The sequence below is a fragment of the Myxocyprinus asiaticus genome, chromosome 31 (genome assembly GCF_019703515.2).
Source record: "Myxocyprinus asiaticus isolate MX2 ecotype Aquarium Trade chromosome 31, UBuf_Myxa_2, whole genome shotgun sequence".
Classification (NCBI taxonomy): Eukaryota; Metazoa; Chordata; class Actinopteri; order Cypriniformes; family Catostomidae; genus Myxocyprinus; species Myxocyprinus asiaticus.
In genome coordinates, this window is record NC_059374.1 from 19328619 (window position 1) to 19347529 (window position 18911).

Here is an 18911-nt window from a genome sequence, read left to right on the forward strand (position 1 = left end):
TTACACCGGTACCATGCGCATAGTACTCCAAGGTATGAAAGAATACTATGATACTACTATTGTACATGTCCAATAATAATAAAAAATTATGCCATGGCACTACATGTTTATTTCTGCATAAAAAAAAAGAAAAAAAAGAAAGTTAGGCTGTGATGTGCAGTTAAATGTATAATTATTAAGGATTATTTAGGGTAATATATATTATAAGTGTAATTTTATATAGGGTCAGAAATTAACTTAGGGCACAAATGGCATTGAAAGTGACAAAAATACCCAGTCCTCTGTTTATTATATTTATTACACGGCGCTCTGGAACACTTGATTCTGATTGGTCAATGGCGTCATCTAGTGATCTGATATCTCAGAGTAACAACTGCACATCCAGGGATAAGGAAAACATATCAGACCGGTAATCTGGGAATTGCAAGTAATCTTTTCTGCCACTCAGATCACTCTGCGTTCTCTACAGGTAAGCTTAAAAACAATTTCAACTCAAATCAGTGTTTTATGTCCATTTATTTTTTTATTTGGTAAGTAGTTTTGTAATAGGCTGGATAATGTCAGACTGTCATTTTCGCAAAGTAAACACCAACAGAACTCCAACGCAAACCTGAGGTGTTATTGAGCTATTCAGCAATTTATTTCTTCTCAAATAATTAAATAATTTCAGTGCAAATCAATATTTTATGTCCATGTACACTGGTGGCCAAAAGTTTGTAATAATGTACAGATTTTGCTCTTATGGAAAGAAATTGGTGCTTTTATTCAACAAAGTGGCATTCAACTGATCACAATGTATAGTCAGGACATTAATAACATGAACAATTACTATTACAATTTGTAAAAAAAAAAATTAGAACTTCTTTAACTACTTCAATAGTATACTTCTCATAAAAAAAAATCCTCCATGTGCAGCAATGACAGCTTTGCAGATTCTTGGCATTCTAGCTGTCAGTTTGTCCAGATACTCAGGTGACATTTCACCCCACGCTTCCTATAGCACTTGCCATAGTGCTCATGCACCTTACAGTCTAGCTGATCCCACAAAAGCTCAATGCGGTTGAGATCCATAACACTCTTTTCCAATTATCTGTTGTCCAATGTCTGTTTCTTTACCCACTCTAACCTTTTCTTTTTGTATTTCTGTTACAAAAGTTGTTTTTTCTTTGCAATTCTTCCCATAAGGCCTGCACCCCTGAGTCTTCTCTTTACTGTTGTACGTGAAACTGGTGTTGTGCGGGTAGAATTCAATGAAGCTGTCAGCTGAGGACATGTGAGGCGTCTATTTCTCAAACTAGAGACTCTGATGTACTTATCCTCTTGTTTAGTTGTACATCTGGCCTTCCACATCTCTTTCTGTCCTTGTTAGAACCAGTTGTCCTTTGTCTTTAAGATTGTAGTGTACACCTTTGTATGAAATCTTCAGTTTTTTGGCAATTTCAAGCATTGTGTAGCCTTTATTCCTCAAAACAATGATTGACTTTCTTGAGAAAGCTGTTTCTTTTTTGCCATTTTTGACCTAATATTGACCTTAAGACATGCCAGTCTATTGCATACTGTGGTAACTCAAAAACAAACACAAAAACAACGTTAAGCTTCATTTAAGGAACCAAATAGCTATCAGCTGTCTTTGATATAATGGCAAGTGATTTTCTAGTACCAAATTAACAATTTAGCATGATTACTCAAGGATAAGGTGTTGGAGTGATGACTGCTGTCTAAATTTGATCAAAAATGACTTTTTTCAAATAGTGATGGTGCTGTTTTTTTACATCAGTAATGTCCTGACTATACTTTGTGATCAGTTGAATGCCACTTTGGTGAATTAAAGTACCAATTTCCCTCAGAAACAGCTAAATCTGTACATTATTCCAAACTTTTGGCCGCCAGTGTATATATTTATTTGGTTAGTATTCATGTAATAAGCGGGAAAATGTACAGTCAGCCAATTGTTATCACAAAATAAACCCCTTCAGGGTGATACAAGACAGCTCTGCATCACGTCAGGGTCCTGATCACCCTGTTTGGGTTTATTTTGTGATAACAACTGGCTGACATAATCCCTTACGTAACATCTAGTATAGTTCTTAATATTCTATTGTAGGCCTAGTAAAAAAAAAGAAAAAGTTGATGGTGATTTAATTGTATGGGCCAGGGTATGAAGGGTTACTTTTAAAATATATTCCACTACAGATTACAGAATACATGCTGTAAAATGTAATTTGTAACGTATTCCGTTAGATTACTCAAGGTCAGTAACGTATTCTAAATACTTTGGATTACTTCTTCAGCACTGGTAGATTTTTTCACTTATTTTGACTATAAAAAATCTGCCAGTACAGTAAGACAAAATACACATGTTAAAAATACATTCTCTGAAAAACCTAATAGCTTATGCAGTGTTGTTTCTAAAACAAGAAAAAGCAAGCTGATCTTGTTTTAAGGATTTTTAGAAATTTTTACAGAAAAATAATACAAAAATTATCAAGAATAAGATTTTTGCCCTAATATCAAAGGTCTTACTAGAGATAAAATAAATATGATCTAATGTGGATTTTCTTGGTAAAAAATATGATCGTGCCTGATAATGTGTGCATGTAAAATGGCTAAAAGGAGCATTTTAGCTTAGCTTAAAGCTAAATGTTCGCATGACAATCTACACAAGGTTTACTTCCATTTCTGCTGCTCCAAACTTACTTTAAACGTACTTTTCTGTCTGCTCGTATGAATATTACACATCTGAAGAAAGTGTTTCACCACTGCTAAAATGCTCTTTGGATTGCATAATTTATATGGATAAATGTTTTCAGCTGAATAGACTAAATATTAAATGAAACAAATGACAATAAAAAGCCAATTTATCGCTTCAGTAATCAAAATACTTTTTAAATGTAACTGTATTCTGATTACCAACTATTTAAACTGTAACTGTAGTGGAATACAGTTACTAATATTTTGTATTTTAAATATGTAATCCCATGTATTCCGTTACTCCCCTACTGTGTACGGGTAAGAATCAGAATCAGAATGAGGTTTATTGCCAAGTATGCTTACACACACAAGGAATTTGTCATGGTGACAGAAGCTTCCAGTGCAAAGAAAATAAAAAATATATACATATAAACATATATATGTAAACAGTGAAATAAGAATAAAAAAAATAAGATACAACAGAACAATAAATAGAGAAAACTACAGAAGGGCAATAATAAAGTTGTTCAAATATATTATATACAGATATACAATTATGTGCAAGGTGATTTAATGTATTGTGCAGAAGAGGGAGGATATGTCAAATAAATATAAATGGAATATAAATATGAATGAATAACTGAATATGCACATGATTGTATTGCCACAATGGAGAGTATTGAGGGCAGTTTTAACTGTTCATAAATTGAATGGCCTGAGGGAAGAAACTGATCTTGTGCCTGACTATTCTGGTGTTCAGAGCTCTGTTGCGCTGGCCAGAGGGCAACAGTTCAAAAAGGTAGTGTGCTGGGTGAATGGCATCCAAAGCGATTTTTCTAGCCCTTTACCTCACTCTGGAGGTGTACAGTTCTTGGAGGGTGGGAAGGTGAGAACCCATAATCCACTCAGCAGTCTGGGCAATCCTTTGAAGTCTTCTGATGTCTGACTTGGTAGTTGAACCAAACCAGACAGTTACTGAAGAGCAGAGAACAGACTCAATGACTGCTGAGTAGAACTGGATCAGCAGCGCCTTTGGCAGGTTGAACTTCCTCAGCTGGTGAAGGAAGTACAACCTCTGCTGGGCCTTTTTCACAATGGAGTCAATGTGGGTCTCCCACTTCAGGTGCTGTGAGATGGTAGTGCCCAGGATCCTGAATGACTCCACTGCTGCCACAGTGCTGTTTAGAATGATGAGCGGGGTCAATGTTGGAGTGTTCCTCCTAAAGTCCACTATCATCTCCACTGTTTTGAGCGTGTTCAGCTCCAGGTTGTTTTGACTGCACCAGTGTGCCAGCCGTTCAACCTCCCTTCTGTATGCAGACTCGTCATCTTGGATTAGGCCGATGACTGTAGTGTCATCTGCAAACTTCAGGAGCTTGACAGAGGTGTCCTTGGTGGTGCAGTCATTTGTGTACAGAGAGAAGAGTATTGGGGACAGCACACATCCCTGGGGGCACCAGTGCTGATTGTACATGTGCTGGAAGTGAATTTCCCCAGTCTCACTAACTGCTGCCTGTCTGTCAGAAAGCTGGTGATCCACTGAGAGACAGCCCAAGAGCTGGTTTAATTTATTCCATAGGAGAGCAGGGATGATGGTGTTGAAAGACAAAGTGAAGTCCACAAATAGAATCCTTGCATAAGTCCCTGGTCTGTCTAGATGTTGCAGTATGTAATGCAGTCCCATATTGACTGAATCATCCACAGACCTGTTAGCTCATTAGGCAAACTTCAAGGGAACTCAGAAAAGGGTGGACCAACACCAGTCTCTCAAATGACTTCATGACCACAGACGTCAGGGCGACAGGTCTGTAGTCATTAAGTCCTGCAATCTTGGGTTTCTTTGGGACATGGATGATGGTGGAGCATTTGAAGTAGCTGGGAACTTCACACTGCTCCAGTGATCTGTTGAAGATCTGTGTGAAGATGGGGGCCAGCTGGTTAGCACAGGCTTTTAGACAAGTGGGTAAAACACTGTCTGTGTCTTGTACTTTCCTTGTCTTTTGTTTCTGGAATCCTTATTGTCTACGACAGACAAACACTTTTGGACATTGGTTCTGCAATTACACACCGTAAACCGGACTTCAAATTCCTCAATGCCGACCCGCTGTTTACAAACACGGCAGCGGAGCCCTTTGTTTGGGCAGCCCGGCCGCGGAAACACAGAAGGAAAAGGGGAAATAGAGCCGGCATTCTCATCAGAGTAAGACATCGTGAAAATCTACCCCCGCTACCCAGTATTCTACTGGCAAATGTTCAGTCTCTGGACAACAAGCTCTGCGAGCTGAGAGCGTGGATATCTTTCCAACAAGAGACGAGGGACTGCTGCATTATCTGCCTAACAAAAACTTGGATGTCTGCGGAGATTCCAGACTCAGCCATCGAACCTGCGGGGTTCTCCGTGCACCAAGCGGACAGAGCGAAAGACCTCTCAGGTAAAAGCAGAGGTGGTGGTGTATGTTTTATGATCAACAAATCCTGGTGTGATCAGAGGATTCTTTCTGCTCTCGTGATCTGGAATTTCTCATGCTTCTGTGTTGACCGTTCTGGCTACCGAGGGAATTCACAGCGGTCATTATCACAGCTGTGTACATCCCCCCACAAGCCGACACAGACCGGGCACTCAAAGAACTGTATGGGAGTATAAGCAAGCAGGAATCCACGCACCCTGGGCCGCGTTCATTGTGACTGGGGACTTTAACAAAGCCAATCTCAAATCAATCGCACCAAAATACCACCAACATATCAGTTTCAACACACGAGGGGACCGGGTTTTGGACCATTGCTAACTCCCTTCTGGGATGGCTACAAATCCCTCCCCCGCCCACCATTTGGCAAATTGGACCACTCTTCCGTTCTGCTTCTGCCCACTTACAGGCAGAAACTAAAACAGGAAGCACCCACCCTCAGAACGATCCAGTGCTGGTCGGACTAATCAGACTCAACGCTACAAGACTGTTTTGATCACGTGGACTGGGAGATGTTCCGGTCCGCCTCTGATGACGACATCGAGCTTTACGCTGATACCGTGATGTGTTTCATCAGAAAGTGCATAGAGGATGTTCCGACCAAAACAATACGGATCTACCCCAACCAGAAACCTTGGATTAATAGCGATGTTCATGCGGCACTTGATGCGCGGACCTCCACTTTTAATTCCGGGAACATGGAGGAGCATAAACAAGCCCTCCGCAAAACTGTCAGAGCAGCAAAACGCCAGTACAGGAACAAGATTGAAGGACAGTTTAACACCACCATGTGGCAGGGAATTAATATCATCACAGACTTTAAAGCGTATAAAAACTCAGCCGTGAACACCGCTGCCTCTCTCCCGGATGAGCTAAATATTTTTATGCTCGTTTCGAGAGAAATAACATCGCCCTCGCGGAGAGAGCTTTCACGGCCGAAGCTACAGAGGTTAGTTCACTCTCCGTCTCTGTAGCGGATATAACCCGATCCTTCCGATGGGTGAATATCCGTAAAGCCGTGGGTCCAGACAGCATTCCGGACCGTGTCATTAGAGCATGCGTGAACCAACTGGCTGGTGTTTTTACGGACATTTTCAACCTTTCCCTCTCATTGTCTGTGGTCCCCACATGCTTCAAAATGTCCACCATTGTGCCTGTACCAAAGCAATCCAAAATCACTTGCTTAAATGACTGGCGTCCTGTTGCTCTGACCCCCATCATCAGCAAATGCTTTGAGAGACTTATCAGAGATTACATCTGCTCTGTGCTGCCTCTCTCACTGGACCCATTGCAGTTTGCTTACCGCAACAACCACTCCACTGATGATGCCATTGCATCTACTTTACACACTGCTCTCTCCCACCTGGAAAAAAGGAACACTTATGTGAGAATGCTGTTTGTAACTACAGCTCAACATTCAGCACCATAGTGCCCTCCAAGCTTGATGAGAAACTCTGGGCTCTGGGCTTAAACAACTCGCTGTACAGCTGGATCCTGGACTTCCTGTCAGGCAGATGCCAGGTGGTTAGAATGGGCAGTAACATCTCCTCATCACTGACCCTCAACACTGGAGCCCCACAGGGCTGTATTCTCAGCCCACTCCTGTATTCCCTGTACACACATGACTGTGTGGCAACACATAGCTCCAATGCCATCATTAAGTTTGCTGATGACACGACGGTGGTAGGTCTGATCACTGACAATGATGAAACAGCCTACAGAGAGGAGGTGCACACTCTGACACACTGGTGTCAGGAGCACAACCTCTCCCTCAACATCAGCAAGACAAAGGAGCTTGTGGTGGACTTCAGGAGAAGAGAAAGGAAACACAGCCCCATCACCATCAATGGAGCACCAGTGGAGAGAGTCAGCAGCTTCAAGTTCCTCGGTGTCCACATCACTGAGGAACTCACATGGTCTGTCCACACTGAGGCTGTTGTGAAGAAGGCTCATCAGCGCCTCTTCTTCCTGAGATGGCTGAGGAAGTTTGGAATGAACCGCCACATCCACGCCACACGGTTCTACACCTGCACTGTAGAGAGCATCCTGACTGGCTGCATCTCCGCCTGGTACAGCAATAGCATATCCCACAACCACAAAGCACTGCAAAGGGTGGTGCGAACTGCCAGACACATCATCGGAGGTGAGCTTCCCTCCCTCTAGGACATATATACCAGGCGGTGTGTGAAAAAAGCTCGGAGGATCATCAGAGACTCCAGCCACCCGAGCCATGGATTGTTCTTACTGCTACCATCAGGCAGGTGGTATCGCAGCATCAGGACACGCACCAGCCGACTCCATGATAGCTTCTTCCCCCAAGCAATCAGACTTTTGAACTCTTGATCTCTCACGATCAATATACATCAGCACTGCACTTTATTAATCTTATTATCTCACACTGGACTGTCATAAATTATATTCTCTCTTAACAACACACTGGCAACAGATTATCAACCGACAGTCTGAATGTCAATACAGTACAATACAACCTACTGTACATTTTATATATACTATATATACTATTTTTTATTGTATGATGTGTATTCTATATTGTGTGTATTGTATACTGTACATTGTATGTTATTATTTGTATATTGTGTTGTGTGTAATTATGTGTATATTAGGTTTTAAATTGTGCTGTGTAAATCTGATGTTTATTGTAAATTGGTATATGTCTCGTCATGACTGCTATGTTGCTCGGAACTGCACCCAAGAATTTTACACACTATTGCACTTGTGTATATGGTTGTGTGACAATAAAAGTGATTTGATTTGAAATAGATTGATAATAAATATCATCATATCACTACTTCAGCTCATTTAAATTTGTCATAGGCTACATTAGGGGAGTGAGGGAATATAATTAATTATTGTTACAACTTATAAATATTTATATTTTGTTTTTATTGCTTTTACATGTGTTTAGAGTAGGCCTACTGTTTATAATTACAAAAATGCCATAGTTTGTCTTATAGAAATCATGTTACATCTAACCACGGTAGTGAAGAAGATCAATGCTTCCATGTGTTTACTATAGTCTTGTTACAAATACCACTATAAAAATAAATAATTAATAAATGTACATTTTCAAAAAGGCAAATGTAAAATAAATTTTTTATATATTTTTTATCCCCTTTTCTCCCAATTTGGAATGCCCAATTCCCACTACTTAGTAGGTCCTTGTGGTGGCGCAGTTACTCATCTCAATCCAGGTGATGGAGGACAAGTTTCAGTTGCCTCGGCTTCTGTGACGTCAATCCGTGCATCTTATCACATGGCTCATTGTGCATGACACTGCGGAGACTCACAGCATGTGGAGGCTCATGCTACTCTCCGTGATCCACACACAACTTACCACGTGTCCCATCGAGAGTGAGAACCACTAATCGTGACCACGAGGAGGTTACCCCATGTGACTCTACCCTCTCTAGCAACCGGGCCAATTTGGTTGCTTAGGAGACCTGGCTGGAGTCACTCAGCATGCCTTGGATTCGAACTCGCGAATCCATGGGTGGTAGTCACTCGCTGAGCTACCCAGGCCCCCCAGATGTAAAATACATTAACAATATCACTTTTATTATTAGTTTCTGTCTTCACATTTTCATTTTATAGGCCCCAGATATAGCCCTCCATCTGCTTGAATTCAAGAAACGCAAGGTTTGGTCTCACATTCATGATGAATAAGCTTGCTGAATTTATTAATAAACTTTAAAATCATGCAAAGCATTGAAGTTGCATTGAGCAAATTAAGCAAATAACACAAATATTGAGTTTTGTGTTTGTTTGTTTGGTTGGTTGGTTGTTTTTTTTGTTTTTGTTTTTTGGTACAACAAATGTCAATGTTAAGGGAATGAAGTGGGGGGGGCATTCATAAAAAAAACTAGTTTGCTAGTTTTTTAATTATTTTCATGTTATAATCTGGTGAGATTCGATACACCCAGTTACATACTTGCTCTATGAGGTAAACATGGCAAAGAAGTCAAAATCCTCAGACTCTGGAGACATTAAAAGACACTTACGTGTTCAAGCTGAGGCCTCTGGCGGGACTGTGAGACGGGGACTCAATTTGGACGGCACATCGGTAGATGAAATTCAGCGTCAACTGTCCAACATGTCGGTAATGCTGACGAAGGTTGTTGCTGACTTGGAAGATCTCACTGTACTACGTCGATCAATTACGGCGATGGAAACAAAATTCTCTGAGTTGTTTACAAGAGTGACAGAAGTTGAAAAAGAATCGATTATCTTGAGTCAAAGGAAAAGGGAATTATCTGCTAATCTGCCCATGCTCAAAACAGATTTGGAACTAATTTAGGAAAAACTGGAATATTTTGAAAATATGAGCTGAAGGAATAACATATGAATTGTTGGAATTCCTGAGCATGAAGAGGGCAGAGATATGGTGAAATTCCTGGACGAGCTCTTCTCGAGTCTGCTTGACATAACAGGCCACAAGCTGGAAATCGAGGGAGCTCACAGAGTCGCAGATCTGCTGAGGGAGATAGGCCCCGATCGATTTTGGCCAAATTTCTAAGATCATCTGATAAAGATCTGGTGTTGCGCCAGGCGAGGAGCAAAGGAAAGCTTTCTTGGAAGAACCATAATATTTTCGTGTTCCCGGACTTTGTGAATTTGACAAGAGAGAAACGCAATCGGTTCAAGGAATGTAAGAAACTCTTACACCAGTAGAAGATCACTTTTGCAATGATGTTCCCGGCCAAACTGAGAATAGAAACGAAGAATGGTCGCAAAATATTTACATGTCCAAAACAGGCACTCTCTTTCATAAATACATTGGAGTGAGTAAGCCATCTGATGTTTCTTATATTAGTGGTTTGACTCGCTGAACATACACTCAATTGTCTGAGGAAGCTGGGCGCCATTTTTTGTTTCTTTTTGTGTTGGCTCCGCCTAGTGGCTGGAGTTTGTTTTGTGGCATGACTCCAAGAAACTTTTGCATTGACGGAAGATCTTTTTTACACTGAAGTTTCCGGCCAGATCGAGAATGGACACTTTGGATGACCACAAAATATCTATATGCTCACATAAAGGACGTCTTTTATAAAGTTGACAGGCTGAGTAAGTTATGGTGTATTTATTTTTATTTTTTTTATTATTTTTTTTTTTTTGCGGCCTCCGAGTTAGTTTGGCTCTTGATCATCCGAGGAACCAGGATGCCGGTTTTGTTTTTCGTGCTGGCTCCACCTAGCAGCTGGAGATTGTTCTGTTGAATATCACTCCTTTGGAACAGCTGTGGATAAATCTGTTTGTCCTTTGTGCTTATTCCTCCTGCTGGCTGGAGTCTGTTTTGTTGATTATTTTTACGGGACATTGGAATGATTATGTCATCCGCTGAACTCATAACAGCTGGCTCGCTGAACAATTGCTTATCTGTCCAAGGAAACTGAATGGCTTTATATCAGCTGGAGTTTATTTTGTGGAGGAACACAGCCTTCGAGACAGTTCTGTGAATGAGTCTACATGTTTTTTCTGTTATTCTGCCTGTTGGCTGGGGTCTGTTTTACAAAGTATTTTCTGTTAAGTAATTTTGCCTTACAAAATTTGTATAGAAGCACCGGACTTGAGTAATCTGATGGCAAAGTTGTCGCGGGAGCTCTCGAGGCGTACATGGACTCTTTGAGTTTTAAGGGATTGATGCCGGTTGGCGCTGTCGTGCGCGGGGTTAATTCGCGGGTTAATTCGCATGTTTTTCTTTTTTCTGTTTGTTTTGATCGGGGGGAAATTCAGGGTTTGACTGTTGCATTAATGTGAATGTGGTCTGTGTAATCTTGTTTTTGACACACAATTTATTTATTTTTATTATATCAATATGTCAAATGTTAATATGAATAAGTTGTCTCTCTCCACATGGAATGTGAATGGGTTGGGGCACCCCATAAAAGAAGGAAGGTTATTTCTTTTCTTAAACGTAAGAAATATGATATTGTGTTTCTTCAAGAAACACATCTTTCCCCGCAGGAAGCTGAAAAATTTGGGAAGATATGGGGTGGACATGTTTTCTTTAGTGTTGGCTCAAGTAAGAGTAGGGGAGTCATTATATTGATTAATAAACATCTACAATTCAAATTTCTCAAACAGATTAAAGATAAATTAGGAAGAGTCATTATTGTTTTAGCTGAAATTCAGGGGCAAAGGTTGATTTTGGCTAATATTTATGCACCTAACGCTGATGATCAGGGCTTTTTTATAGATCTTGAAGGGAAGTTGCAAGCCGCTGGCACCTCTCATGATATAATATTGGGAGGAGACTTTAATCTTTTGATGGACTCAGTCCTTGATCATAGTGAAGCAAAAGTGTGTAAGCCCCCTATAGCAACGGTGACACTTCACAAGATGTGTAAAAATCTCGGTCTTGCAGATATTTGGAGACTTTTGAACCCATCTGGTAGGGACTATACATTTTTTTCATCAGTCCATAAGATTTATTCTAGAATAGATTTATTTTTGATATCTAAGTCCCTCATTTCATCTGTTGCGGATTGCTCAATTGGAAACATCTTAGTCTCAGATCACGCCCTGGTGAGTTTGGAGATGTTGCCATATATGGAGAAAAAGAAATCATATAGTTGGCGCTTTAATGTATCCCTTTTGCAAAATCCTGATTTCTAACAAATGTTAAAGACCGAAATCAATGTTTATATGGAGACCAACTGGTCCTCAGTATCCTCTGTGGGTGTGGCTTGGGAGGCACTTAAGGCAGTTCTTAGGGGTCGGATCATACAGTATGCCTCATTCACCAAAAAATCCAAAGCACGAGAACTTGTGGAGTTGGAAGAGAATATTAAAAGTGCAGAGGCAGAGCTGAAGCGCAGAATGTTGTCTGATGGCCTCAGAGAATTGACTAGATTGAAATACAGATATAATGCTATTTTGTCACGGAAAGTGGAGTTTTGGTTATTCAGGGCAAGACAGTCATACTTTGAGTCATGGGACAAAGCAGGGAAGCTTTTGGCTAGATATATAAAGCAGAGAGAGTCTTTTTCTATTATTCCCTCAGTGAAATCTGCTGGTGGTGAAATATTTACCTCAGCCACTGATATTAATAATGCTTTTAAAAAATTCTATATTGATCTTTATAGTTCCACATCTTCATCTACTGATGAAGATATTAGAAACTTTGTGGAACCATTAAAACTTCCTAAACTGAAAATTAAGCAAAGAAATTGTCTTGATTCTGAGATAACCTTGGAGGAACTTGACAAGGTAATTAAGGCCTTACCTACAGGCAAAGCTCCGGGGCCAGATGGTTTTGCTGCTGAATTTTTTAGATATTATGCTACAGAACTGGCTCCACTTTTGTTAGAAGTTTATACAGAATCATTAAAGAACGGACAGCTTCCTCCAACCATGACACAAGCCCGGATCAGTCTGATTCTTAAAAAGGATAAAGATCCAAGCGAGTGTAAAAGTTACCATCCAATTTCCCTGATCCAGTTAGATGTAAAAAAATTTCAAACATTTTGGCTTATTGATTAAGTAAAGTTATGACATCACTTATACATATAGATCAGGTGGGGTTTATTCGGGGCCATAGCTCTTCTGATAACATTAGGCGTCTCATCAATATTATGTGGTCAGTAGCGAATGAACAATCTCCGGTCGCTGCCATCTCACTTGACGCCAAAAAGGCATTTGAAATGGTAGAATGGGATTAACTTTTTAAGGTTTTGGAAATATACGGGTTCGGGAGTACGTTTATTGGATGGATTAAGTTACTTTATAAGCACCCAGTAGTGGCGGTACAAACAAATGGACTAATTTCAGATTATTTTACTTTGGATAGGGGCACCCGGCAGGGTTGCCCTCTTTCCCCATTATTGTTCTGTCTTTCCCTGGAACCATTAGCAACCATGATAAGAAAGGAGGATGATTTTCCAGGGGTGGTGGCGGGAGGTATGGCGCATAAACTCTTGCTTTATGCAGATGAAATTCTATTATTTGTCTCTGACACCAGTAGATCTATGCCTTGCCTCCACAGAATTATTAATTTCTTTTCTAAGTTTTCAGGATATAGAGTCAATTGGTCTAAATCCAAAGCTTTGGCTCTGACAACGTACTGCCCAGAAACGGCTTTCCAGCTGAGTGCTTTCCAGTGGCCCAAACAGGGCATTAAGTATTTGGGTATTTTATTTCCAGCAAATTTGTATGATTTAGTTAGAGTTAATTTTGACCCCTTAATAAAACAGTTTTCGAGTGATGTGAGCAGGTGGGCTTCATTACATTTATCTATGATTGGGAAGGTTAATGTTATTAAAATTAATTGTATTCCAAAATTGAATTACTTACTGCAGTCTCTCCCTGTAGATGTCCCCCTCTCTTATTTCAAGCAATTTGATAGCATAGCAAAGTTTTTCATTTGGAATGGTAAGCGTCCCAAATTACATTTCAATAAGTTACATAGGCCGATTGACAAAGGTGGGCTAGGCCTACCCAAGATTTTATTTTATTATTATGCATTCGGTCTCAGACATTTAATGACTGGCGTCCTGTTGCTCTGACCCCCATCATCAGCAAATGCTTTGAGAGACTAATCAGAGATTACATCTGCTCTGTGCTGCCTCTCTCTCTAGACCCGTTGCAGTTTGCTTACCACAACAACCACTCCACTGATGATGCCACTGCATCTACAATACACACTGCTCTCTCCCACCTGGAAAAAAGAACACTTATGTGAGAATGCTGTTTGTAGACTACAGCTCAGCATTCAACACCATAGTGCCCTCCAAGCTAGATGAGAAACTCCGGGCTCTGGGCTTAAACAGCTCGCTGTGCAGCTGGATCCTGGACTTCCTGTCAGGCAGACGCCAGGTGGTTAGAATAGGCAGCAACATCTCCTCATCACTGACCCTCAACACTGGAGCCCCACAGGGCTGTGTTCTCAGCCCACTCCTGTATTCTCTGTACACACATGACTGTGTGGCAACACATAGCTCCAATGCCATCATTAAGTTTGCTGATGACACGACGGTGGTAGGTCTGATCACTGACAATGATGAAACAGCCTACAGAGAGGAGGTGCACACTCTGACACACTGATGTCAGGAGCACAACCTCTCCCTCAACGTCAGTAAGACAAAGGAGCTTGTGGTGGACTTCAGAAGAAAAGACAGAGAACACAGTCCCATCACCATCAATGGAGCACCAGTGGAGAGAGTCAGCAGCTTCAAGTTCCTGGGTGTTCACATCACTGAGGAACTCACATGGTCCATCCACAGTGAAGTCGTTGTGAAGAAGGCTCATCAGCGCCTCTTCTTCCTGAGACAGCTGAGGAAGTTTGGAATGAACCGCCACATTCTCACACGGTTCTACACCTGCACTGTAGAGAGCATCCTGACTGGCTGCATCTCCGCCTGGTACGGCAATAGCATATCCCACAACCACAAAGCACTGCAAAGGGTGGTGCGAACTGCCAGACACATCATCGGAGGTGAGCTTCCCTCCCTCCAGGACATATACAGGTGCATCTCAATAAATTAGAATGTCGTGGAAAAGTTCATTTATTTCAGTAATTCAACTCAAACTGTGAAACTCGTGTATTAAATAAATTCAGTGCACACAGACTGAAGTAGTTTAAGTCTTTGGTTCTTTTAATTGAGATGATTTTGGCTCACATTTAACAAAAACCCACCAATTCACTATCTCAAAAAATTAGAATATGGTGACATGCCAATCAGCTAATCAACTCAAAACACCTGCAAAGTTTTCCTGAGCCTTCAAAATGGTCTCTCAGTTTGGTTCACTAGGCTACACAATCATGGGGAAGACTGCTGATCTGACAGTTGTCCAGAAGACAATCATTGACACCCTTCACAAGGAGGGTAAGCCACAAACATTCATTGCCAAAGAAGCTGGCTGTTCACAGAGTGCTGTATCCAAGCATGTTAACAGAAAGTTGAGTGGAAGGAAAAAGTGTGGAAGAAAAAGATGCACAACCAACCAAGAGAACCGCACCCTTATGAGAACTGTCAAGCAAAATCGATTCAAGAATTTGGGTGAACTTCACAAGGAATGGACTGAGGCTGGGGTCAAGGCATCAAGAGCCACCACACACAGACGTGTCAAGGAATTTGGCTACAGTTGTCGTATTCCTCTTGTTAAGCCACTCCTGAACCACAGACAACGTCAGAGGCGTCTTACCTGGGCTAAGGAGAAGAAGAACTGGACTGTTGCCCAGTGGTCCAAAGTCCTCTTTTCAGATGAGAGCAAGTTTTGTATTTCATTTGGAAACCAAGGTCCTAGAGTCTGGAGGAAGGGTGGAGAAGCTCATAGCCCAAGTTGCTTGAAGTCCAGTATTAAGTTTCCACAGTCTGTGATGATTTGGGGTGCAATGTCATCTGCTGGTGTTGGTCCATTGTGTTTTTTGAAAACCAAAGTCACTGCACCCGTTTACCAAGAAATTTTGAAGCACTTCATGTTTCCTTCTGCTGACCAGCTTTTTAAAGATGCTGATTTCATTTTCCAGCAGGATTTGGCACCTGCCCACAACTGCCAAAAGCACCAAAAGTTGGTTAAATGACCATGGTGTTGGTGTGCTTGACTGGCCAGCAAACTCACCAGACCTGAACCCCATAGAGAATCTGTGGGGTATTGTCAAGAGGAAAATGAGAAACAAGAGACCAAAAAATGCAGATGAGCTGAAGGCCACTGTCAAAGAAACCTGGGCTTCCATACCACCTCAGCAGTACCACAAACTGTTCACCTCCATGCCACACCGAACTGAGGCAGTAATTAAAGCAAAAGGAGCCCCTACCAAGTATTGAGTACATATATAGTAAATGAACATACTTTCCAGAAGGCCAACAATTCACTAAAAATGTTTTTTTTTATTGGTCTTATGATGTATTCTAATTTTTTGAGATAGTGAATTGGTGGGTTTTTGTTAAATGTGAGCCAAAATCATCACAATTAAAAGAACCAAAGACTTAAACTACTTCAGTCTGTGTGCATTGAATTTATTTAATACACGAGTTTCACAATTTGAGTTGAATTACTGAAATAAATGAACTTTTCCACGACATTCTAATTTATTGAGATGCACCTGTATACCAGGCAGTGTGTGAAAAAAGCTCGGAGGATCATCAGAGACTCCAGCCACCCGAGCCATGGACTGTTCTCACTGCTACCATCAGGCAGGTGGTATCGCAGCATCAGGACCCGCACCAGCTGACTCCATGATAGCTTCTTCCCCCAAGCAATCAGACTTTTGAACTCTTGATCTCCCACGATCAAAATACATCAGCACTGCACTTTATTACTCTTACTCTTATATCTCACACCGGACTGTCATAAATTATATTATTATTATATTATATTCTCCCTTAACAACTTACTATCAACCGACAGCCTGAATGTCAATACAGTACAATACAACCTACTGTACATTCTATATATACTACTATATATACTTTTTTTTATTATTGAATAATGTGTATCTATATTGTGTGTATTGTATACTGTACAGTGTATGTTATTATTTGTATATTGTGTTGTGTGTAATTATGTGTATATTAGACTTTAAATTGTGCTGTGTTCATTTGATGTTATTGTAAATTGGTATATGTCTCATCACTGTCACGACTGCTATGTTGATCGGAACTGCACCCAAGAATTTCATACACCATTGCACTTGTGTATATGGCTGTGTGACAATAAAAGTGATTTGATTTGATTTTGATTTGGCTCACTGGTCGCTTCCACCTGAGAGAGCCCCTCCCTGGTTCTGTATAGAACAGGAAGTCCCTATTTAGCCACTGCAGAGCCTTTCTATCAAATTAATCGGAGAAGCTGATGTACATCCCGTTATCTCGCACTTGAACTTGGTATGGACTAAAGTGTCCAGACTGTTTAATTCTGACATTTTTTTAAATGTTGCCTCGAGCATATGGCTGAACCCCAAACTATGCATCAACAAGTCCCCTTTTTGCTGGTCAGAGTGGATTGGGAGGGGGGTTACTACACTCGGTGACCTGTATGAGAATGGAGTGTTGAGATCCTTTCAAAATTTGGTTCAACTTTTTGGGATTCCTAGATCTCAGTATAAGTATTTACAGCTACGCCACCTGCTCTGTACTGTTTTTGGGAGTGGTTTACACCCTCCTAAAGCGGCAGACGCTCTGGGAGAGGTGATTACTGCTTTTGGAAAAGGGCATGAGGCATCGGTGTATTACTCCCTACTAATTCAGAGTCTGGGAGACGGAACTTCAACTTCTCTTAAGAGATTATGGGAGAAAGATCTAAATTTGGTATTGGAGGAGGGACAGTGGGCTGGGATTCTAAAAAATGTCAAATCTGCATCTAGAGATGCAAGGGTTCGCCTCATGCAATTTAAGATTTTACATAGAGTCCATTGGACCCCCTCTAGATTGCATAGGCTTGGTCTTAAAGACACACCCACCTGCTGGTGATGTCAATAAGAAGATGGAGACACAACCCATGTCTTTTGGGGATGTGTTAAGATGCAGAAATTGCATATTGATTCTGTATAGGTGTGTTCTGCTATGTATATATTTAATGGTTGAATCAATAAAAAAATGTTAATCGGAAAGGTGCACTCAGGAACGTTTGTCTTTGTGTCATCTTGGACTTACACTGACACTAGCAGCTTGGATGCAGCATCATTTAAAATCAATAGTTTCAGTTTCAGATGCCATTGTAGAAATTTATTATTCACAGTTAGTCATGATTACTTTAATCAATGAGTGAAAGTGTCAAATAACAGGATGGTTACTGAGATTAAGCGAGTAGTATTTGGCTGGTCATGTGATTCTAACATGGCAGCCCCCATGACGAGACCCTGTCCATGTAGAATAAAACAGCTTTTATAAGGTTAATAATATGACTGGAATCTTCATTTTAAAAATGAGTGGTCATGATTTCCTACATATATTGCAAAATTAGAATTCATGTCTTTGGGAGTTAAACTTTTTTAATGAGGAAAAATTACTAAGTGCACCTTTAATGTTACTTTTACTGGGCAGCAGCAGAGATCTTGAACAGTGTCTGAAATGACACTCACAACCAGAAAACAATGTAGTCAATATTAGCAAAACCGCACTGACTATATGATATGAACAGACAGGGGCGTAGCAATCATTTTAAAAGTAAGGGGGACAGAACGATTAGCGCAAGATGAACATAAATATATAATTTATATTTTTAAGGCTCTCGATCGATTAAAATTTTTTATTGAATTAATTGCATGATTGACCAGTGAATTTTAACTTCTGCATTTACGCAATTTAGACATTTGCTGTATGAAAGACAGCGTAAACACAATTTGCCCTGTGAAAAATTGTGGGGGACGATATTTGGTTTTATTGAAAGTGAGGGGGACATGTCTCATGTGAACAGGACCATAACCAGTATAGGTGTCAGCTTTTACGGTCAACCGAAGAACACAAATAAAATCACGACATCCTCTCAGTAAACAGTAACTGTGATAATACATCCTATCCAGTAGATAGCACTAATGTGCTGTTTAGTAGCAGTGAGTGAAAAAGAGAGCTCTTTACCTCAAACATCAGTTGAGCAAACCAACCAGTGTTGCCAACTTAGCGACTTTGTCGCTAGATTTAGAGACTTTTCAGAACTCTTTAGCGACTTTTATTCAAAAAAGCGCCTAGCAACAAATCTAGTGACTTTTTGGACAAACCTTAGCTACCTTCCGTAGAAGAAAGTCGCCAGTACTGCCCTGCGAGCGCGTGGTCTTGCTTTCCTGCCCGGACTCGGAGGCAC